At 46.0% G+C, this 8,680-nt stretch overlaps 1 long non-coding RNA gene across 1 annotated transcript in view; it reads right to left on the bottom strand.

The window, feature by feature from the left end:
• Positions 1-5,607: 5,607 nt before the first annotated feature.
• The window catches only part of LOC107182392, a 15,842-nt gene continuing 12,769 nt past the window's right edge, over positions 5,608-8,680 (bottom strand). Inside the window, exon 3 of the long non-coding RNA XR_001513115.1 lies at positions 5,608-5,838. This is a non-coding gene — a long non-coding RNA (uncharacterized LOC107182392). The remainder of the gene's footprint in view (positions 5,839-8,680) is intronic.

Raw genomic sequence — 8,680 nt, 5'->3', positions numbered from 1 at the left:
CATTGCTACAGATACTCTTGGGAATTTCCATGGGAAAGAGATTAGAAGAACAAGCACCAAAAGGCTAGCGAACCCAGATTGTCTCGGGAAGCTGAGTTTCCCCTGGCACGTTTGTTTCCTTTCAGATCCTCTTCTATGCTCATGCATTATTCTTAACTAGAGGCCCGATGCACGAAATTCGTGCAAGGGGCTCGGCCCTCGCAGCTGCGGTCTTCGCAGCGCCGGCTTCGTCCAGACAGGCGTTCTGCTGTTCCACCATCTGGTCTAATTAGCATATTGCACTTTTATTATTATAGACTAGGAAATATATTTTTCTTAATTTTTCAAGAAAGAGTTCCAAATCGTCTCAAAACAGCTGTTGAGAAAGAGGGAGGGAGGGGAGGGGAGAACTCAGATGTTTCCAGATAAAGAATTGTAACAGTAAGAGGCGATGTTAACCAAGTCAGGTACAACCAGAGGAGCAGTGATGGGAGGGACGGAGGGGAGCTGGCTCTGCAGGGCTGTGCTGGCCTCAGGTCTCCGCCTGGATGCAGAGCTGCGAGCTTTCCTTTAGCTGAGCCATGTCTGCCCTCTGCTGGGGACTCAAAAGTTATCAAAGACAAGAGTTTTCCTTTCCCATCTTCCTAAGACAGTGAGGAAAAGACAAAAAAAATGTAAGATCGTCATCCCGATCTTAGCATCTTGTGTACTGTCACCCTGACTGGGCTTTCCATTTCTTCACGCGTGCTCCCCAGAGGGGAGGAAGCCCATTTGTTCCCTTTCCTTCGAAGCCAGTAGCACAGCCGGTTCTCAGGCCCAGATTGAAAACCACCTTGTCCCCAAGCCAGAGGAATTCATGCGGTCGGCAGGAGGGCGGGTTGGTTCGGTTGTGAGGGGTAAGGGCACAGGGTGTGCGTGGTACCTCGTGGTGCAGGGGGTAGGGGAGGGGGTTGGAGGGCGGCAGTTTGCACAAGTGACATGGAGAGACACCAATACTGCAGGTGCCGACTGGTCCCCTAACTCAAGAGGCGTGTTTTCTGGATGAGGCTGATGAGACCCTTAGACCAGTTTCTCGCCTCAGCACTACCGACTCTCAGGCGGGGCTGATCGTTGGCCACAGGGCTGTCCGTGTTTTTATGGAAGGGCGTTCCCCAGCATCCCTCACCTGCTCACCAGAGGCCAGCAGCCCTTCCCCGCAGGTTGTGACAATCAAAGATACCTCCCCTCAACCCCAGGAGAGGGAACAAAATCACCCTTTACTGAGAACCACTGCTTCAGACCCAGCTCCTCTGCCTTTTAAAACAGGGGTGGGGAACCTTTTTTCTGTCAAGGGCCATTTGGATATTTATAACAGCATTCACAGGCCATATAAAATTATCGACTTAAAAATTAGCCTGGCCCAGCCAGTGTGGCTCAGTGGTTGGGCATCAACCTATGAAACAAGAGGTCGTGGTTTGATTCCTGGTCAGGGCACATGCGGGGGTTGCAGGCTCCATCCCCAGCGTGGGACATGCAGGAGGCAGCCGATCAATGATTCTCTCTCATCATGGATGTTTCTATTTCTCTCTCACTCTCCCTTCCTCTCTGAAATCAATTTTTTAAAATATCTTTTCATTAGCCTGCTATATTTGCTCAAACATTTAATTAACTCACCCCTAAATGCCTTGGCAGGGCCAGACCAAATGATTTCCTGGGCCTTATTGGGCCTGCGGGCCAGAAGTTCCCCACCCCTGTTAAGGCCTGGGTGCATTTCTAAACCATCAGTCATGTTGTGTGCAAATGAGCAGGGTGGCTGCACAAAGTGCTGGAGACTGGAGTCACCCTGGGGCAACCCCCTTACCTCCTGGGACTTAGTTCATCAACTGTGAAATACAGCGGTCATAGCTTTTATCTTGCTAGACTGCTGTGTGTTTAGTCCACAAACATGCACTCCGCACCTGCTGTGTGTGGTGAGGATACATATGGAACAACCAAGTCAGACATGAAATTCCTATGAGAGTGTGAAACACTAATCAGACATGCTGCTGTGGTACAAAGAATACCGGACCTTAGGAAGGTGGGGCTTTAAGGAAGACCAAATTCAGGCCCACAACCTTATTCGCATTTCTGAAACCCTAAAAACTTTTTTTTTTTATTCCTTCTTGTTTAATGCATTTGCTATCCAAATCTCTTTGGTGGCAAAACCTGACCTGATGTGAATGAGGCTACTTAAAGTCCTCATTGGCCCTCCTGAGCGAGAACATTCATATTTTTCTGCATAATGTTTGGTCATGGGGTGCTTCCCCAGACTGTGCTGAGGGCATTCAATTATATATATACCGTGTGCACTCTTTTACTTTTCTAAAAGGTAAACAAGCTGAAGGCCAAAACACACATGGCCCCAAGGGTTTTGAATAAGGGACTGTGGGCCCTTATATGCAAATTGGCAGGGAAACTAGAAACACAGGAACCAACATTTTCACATAGAAGTAGCTGTTAGTTCTCATGTGCATCTGGTACCATGCTAGGCAAACTGTGAGCTTATCACATGAGATCAATGGAGAAAGATGGGTGTGTGAGTTTGCATGTAGCATGGAGGCGTATGAATTTTGTCCTGTGATCAGCAGGGGTAGCCCTTCTCCAAAACCAAAGACCCTCCAGCTCCATCTAGTGGGGACCAAGTTCAGCTCACCAAGTTCACATGCTGTTCTCACACTTCCTTTCTGCCTGTTCGCCCCAGCAACCTTAGACAGAGATGAACATCTCCCCGGCCCTGGGTCTGGGCTCCTCTCTTTGTGAGTGTGAGAGATGGGCGGTTATTTTATCCTACTCTCAATGTGCAGAACATTTTATAGGAGACATGCATTAATCTCTCAGAAAATAAGAAGAGAGATTTCTGGTAAATTCAGGTTTCACAACCACTCAAGCAGATTTTATTTAAAAGGGTTTTAGCCCTAGCCAGATTGGCTCAGTGGATAGAGTGTTGGCCTGCGAACTGAAGGGTCCCAGGTTCAATTCCAGTCAAGGGCACATACCTGGGTTGTGGGCTCAATCCCCAGTGTGGGGCATTCAGGAGGCAGCCGATCAATGATTCTCTCTTATCATTCATTGATATTTCTATCTCTCTCTCCCTTCCTCTCTGAAATCAATAAAATATATTTTTTTAAAAAAAATAAATAAATAAAAGGATTTTAGTTCAAACCAGAGCTTCAATCTCTCACCTTCAAAGGACTTGTTGCCTCCCTGGCTTGGTTCTTTACTCCCGTTTAATCTATTTGAAAATAGTTTGGGGTATGAACACACAATACAATATACAGATGATGAATTATAGAATTGTACATTTGAAACCTATATAATTTTATTTACCAATGTCACCCCAATCCTATATAATAAAAGGCTAATATGCAAATTGATCCTAACAACAGAACAACCGCTTAACCAGTCACTATGAGGCGCACTGACCACCTCTTGGTCCCTTTCCCCCAGCCAGCAGGCTCCCATCGCCTGATGGGGAACAGGGAACCAGGGGTGGGTGGCAGCAGGGGGTGGGGCTGGCAGCCAGGGAAGATGGCCCTGATCGCAGGCCAGGCCTAGGGACTGTACCTGTGCACGAATTTCATGCGCCAGGCCTCTAGTAAATTCAATAAAATATGTTTTAAAGAAAAGAAGCATATAACAAAAAAGAACAAAAAAAGAAAAAATAAACCTCATGGACACGGACAGCAGTGTGGTGATTGCCAGGGGAGGGGTGTGGGGTCGGATGGATAAGTGGTGATGGATGGAGACTTCACTTGGAGGGGTGAACCCACAATACAGTGTACAAATGGTGGGGAAATTGTATAAATAAATAAAAGAAACAAGGAGCCATCATAAAATGAGTATTGTTGTTTGAAACCAAAATAATAGCAACGATAATTTATTTGGAAATAGATTTTTGAACCTGTATTATGTGCCAAATGGTGATGAGAATATACACGTGAATTAGACACAGTCTTTGCTTTGGGAAAGTCATGGTCCCAGGAGAGAGGCATCCTTGGACAGCAGGCTGATCCCAGGCACTTTGGGAACAAAGGCTGTGCTCATCCTTCCTAAGTGCGTGTAGTAAAGAAGGGGTCAGCGACCTGAGGCCTGCGGGCCAGCACATTCTTATAAATGTTTCCCGGGAACACTGCCCCACACGCCGTTTGTGTAATGATGCCATCCTCCCGCCTCCCGCAGACCCTGCTGAAGGGGAACCAGGTGTGGTTTCCCCCAGCCCAGCTGCCTCGGGAGGCGTCAGAGGCGGTCGCCATCTGCTGGCCCGTTCTGTTACCTTCCCTCTGCAGACGCATCTCTCATGCAAATCACCAAACTTTGTACGTGTACTTCTAGTGATTAGTCACACTTGGTTCCTCTGCTGTCTATGAATGTCTTAAGCGTAGGGAGTATACCATAGTCAACCTTGAAAGGTAGAATACCTAATGCCTGCCATGGAGACTTCAACAGATGAGGAAAGAGAGGAAGAAAGCGGAGGAGGGACGTAAAACTCAAATGTCTACTGGCTCAACAGCCCCCACTTGTGACACTGAGCCCTCAGTTCTTTGTTTCTCTCACATGGGCCCCCATCTTTGCCTCCATCAAGACTCTGCTCTGACTGCCAATAGCCACTCTGAGCCCTGGCTGCAGCTGGCAAATGCCTGCAACTTCTCAATGAACTCCCTCTGACCACCGACACCGACTCTGATGGCCTGAGGGTCACAGCTCTCCCCATCACAAGGCCATGACCCAAAGGACACAAGCCCTTTCACTGATTTCCTACAGGTCAGCCTACTGCCCACATACATCGTGGTAGCCAAGCCTTACTGAGCACTTACTACGTGTCAGGCACTATTCTATTCTCCTCACACGCATCAGCTCGTTGGCACTTCACAATCACCCAATGTGGTGGAAACTACTGTTATCGCTACTTTACCGATGACAAAACTGAGGCCTAGAGAAGGTAAATAACTTGACCAAGGTCACAGCTGCTGAGTATGGGAACCAGGTTTTGAGCCTAGGCAACCTAATCGCTGTTAAGACAAAAGTATCCGAAACTTGAAAAGAGATCAAAGGATGGCTACCCATCTTTTCAAAGTCATACTGGAACATTAGAGACCCACTCCAGGAAGAGCCTGTTCTTTAGGGGGCTGGCCCTAATGACTGACCCCTTACAATTGTATTCTACCTCTCTGTAAGGGTAGATGTGAACCTGTAGAAAGCTGAGAGTGATTCAAATGATTCTTGACCTATAGCAATGCAAATGAGTTTCTCTTCAGCGAGAAAGATAACTCCAAAGGTTACAGTTTTATTGCCCTAGGAGATTAGCCAGTTTTGTATCTAAATTAGTAATCTCATTTCAGCACTCTCAGGGACTATGACAACTTCTGTCTCAACTGCAATCCTTGAACCAGGTTTACCATCCTGTCAGTTCCCTCAAGGATGTAATTAAATCGGTGACATATGCTCATTCTATATTTATATGGGAGTTACATTTTCAATGCTCTGAAATTTGTATTTGGCACACATGCTGAACCACTACACTAGAATGAAAGAAAGTTGAATCAGAAAATATATGTTGATTATGTTTAAGAAGGGAGTGCAACCCACGACTGAACCCACCAGTCCCTGAAAGAATAATGAGTAAACCAGTGCAAAGAATATTATATATACATATGTATTAATATATGCATTATGCCCCCACAAAAGACTGAGTATACCACAGAACAGCAGGCCTGCTCTGGGGAAATCCTGTTTGTTTCTTTGGGAATTTGGTGAAGTGAAACAGAACTTTGAGACCAAGACTGGGACTTACCAAGGAGCCAGACCCCCCAGGAGAGCCAACTGTGTCTCTCAAAGGATGTGCTAAAAGACAAAATTCAACCGAGTAAATGTTAAAGATCGTATTGGCTTCATTCAGTGATTGGGGGATTGGGTGGCATCCCATCTAGCAGATAAAAGGGAGCTCCCAGGAGCTGGATGAAATGGAAGGCTTTTATACGCAGGAGAGAGTGGAAACAAGAAAGTTACACTAAACAACAAGTGGGCTGGTTATTGCAAGGTCACTTTCCTTTAAATTGCAGGGGTGGGACCTTTTTCTGCCAAGGGCCATTTGGATATTTATAACATCTTTCAGGGGCCATACAAAATTATCAGCTTAAAGATTAGCCTGCTAGCCCTAGCCGGTTTGGCTCAGTGGATAGAATGTCAGCCTTCGGACTGAAGAGTCCCAGGTTCAATTCTGGTCAAGGGCACAGGCCCAGGTTGCGGGCTCGATCCCCAATAGGGGGCGTGCAGGAGGCAGCCTATCAATGATTCTCTCTTATCCTTGATGTTTCTATCTATCGCTCCCTCTCCCTTCCTCTCTGAAATCAATAAAAAAATATATTTTTTTTTTAAAAATACATTAGCTTGCTATATTTGGTCAAACATTTCATTAACTCACCCCTAATGCCTTGGCAGGGCCAGACCTAATGATTCCAAGGGCCAGGCGTTCCCCACCCTTGCTTTAGAGGGTGGCAGAGGCCTCTCAGGCAGATTACCTAACTAGCTAGTGCTGATCAGGTGATTCCTGGTTGACTGGTTAACATTCGCTCTGGAGAGCTGAAGCTGTAATTAAGTTGTCTCCCGTTTGGTCACATGGTGCTTAGCATTATCGACTTTCTATTTGGCCTGTTGTCTTGTTTCTAATAGGTGTGACCTCCCGAGGATTCTCAAAAGGAAAAACAATTAACACCTTTACCCAGGGCCTGGTTCAGTGCAAACCAAGTACCCCAATTCAAGACTGCTAATAGAACTTCACAAGTGACTACAAGTATGGCTTTGTTGCTTGGAACATATAAGATGCTTAATAAATATTGAATGAGTTGAAAAACTGTCCCCCAACGCAGAGAAATCACTTCTGCAAAAAACAAACAAACAAACAGATAAGGTGAACCAATTCGATCAGAGTTATTAAAGTTGTTTTCTTTAGTGGAGGAAAGATCATGACACACATACTTAATTCCAAGTCACTGCTAATAACTAGCTAATGGTGCTAATGGAGTTCTTAATTATATGGGAAAGACTACGAATGACCTATTTTCCAAGTGTTTGAAAATGGAAACATACGTTAAAAAACCATTGCATTCTTCTGCATCTCTTTTCTGGGGTGGTGATGGGTGTCTGTGGTTTCTGTTTGTGGAAGGATACTACCAGCACACCACTGGGTAAGGGATACTCCAGGCAGTATGAAGTGGTGATCATATAAAATATTGGTAGAAAATGATATTGAATGTCAACTGCAGTTGAAAAATAAATAAAGTGTTGGTAGGTTTCCTGAAAGGAGCCATCAGTTAGGCAACACACTGATCATGCAAGGCCCTTGTCCAAGCCATAGGAATTCGGCAATAAACAGGACACTCCAGCTGGCTTGCCATCTTGGAGTTTAGATGCTGGTGGGGAGAAACAGACATAAAAAAAAATAAAAATGAAATGCACATAGTAAGATAGATTATGGCATGCGCTACATAGAAAAGTAATACAGGGACAGGAAAGAGGGAATTCAAGTGGGGCTGGGGGAGGGGCTTGCAATTTTAAATGGGACAGCCAAGGAAGACCTCCCTCAATAAAGACTAAGTACGTGAGAGGGCAAAGGATACGGGTGTCTGGGGGAAGAGCAGTCTAGGACGAGAAAATAGACAGAGGCAATGGCGTGAGGCAGGAGCACGCCTGGTGTGTTCAAGGGACAGTAAGAAAGTCCGTGGGGAAAACTGAGGGGAAAGTAGTGGAGATGGGGATCCAGTAGGGTTTGCGGTAGAGAACTGATAGGATCCCCTGATGTCTTACCAGGATCACCCTGGCTGCTGGGTTCAGAATAGATTGGAGAGGGCTCAAGGCAGAACAGGGGGACGAGTTCAGAGTCTGTTGCCCTCCTGGATGGAAGCCACCCTTCCCAACAGCCCCCTCCACGGGTCAGGCCACGTGAAATGTGTCCGGCCTGCTCCTGCAATGTCATCTTGCAGTAATCAGATTTAATCCCTGCTCTGTAAGGAAGCCACAAAAGAGAAAGGAGAAAATGGGGCTGGACATGAAGGTTATAGCTTCCCAGGAAATAAGAAAAAATAAATAAATAAAATGGCAATTTGCGTTTTTGACAGTCAAGGAAATTGAGTGGACTTCAGTTGCCTTAGGAAGGGAAAAAAAAAAAAAGCTAATGTGGAGGAGTTAAAAATAACGATGCAACACAGAGTGCGCAGGAATAATTAGCTGTGAAGAGGGGTTGCCCCAGTGGTTACATTGCCTCAGATGACTTGCCCAAGCAGGGGCAGGTGAATAATAGGAAACCACTGGGTGGCCAGGCACAATGGTATAGTTTTTAAAACCTCTAAGTTAATGTTGAAATAAATGTCAGAACCCAAACACATCGAGATCCATTGGATGATCATTAAGGAAAACGGCATGCACTGCTGCTCTAGAAATAGCGCTCTTGAGATGTGCTATCATGCTGTCCTTCGCTATAAATCAAGACCATGAGCTGTGGGTATCCTTGGGCACCTGCCAAATACATGAGGGTGGAGGTTCATGTCCTTTTAAATTGTACAGCACCATCCAGCTTAGAGGAAGAAGGTCGTAGAGTTTTCTGTAAACTGCACCTACGGAACCCGAGGCCCCTGCTTGGGAGGCCATTGCTTTGCTGCCTTCCCTCCGCCTGCTGACTCCCCTCCCC

Source organism: Myotis davidii, unplaced genomic scaffold, assembly GCF_000327345.1.
Source record: "Myotis davidii unplaced genomic scaffold, ASM32734v1 scaffold390, whole genome shotgun sequence".
NCBI lineage: Eukaryota > Metazoa > Chordata > Mammalia > Chiroptera > Vespertilionidae > Myotis > Myotis davidii.
This window is presented reverse-complemented; position numbering and strand designations above follow the sequence as displayed.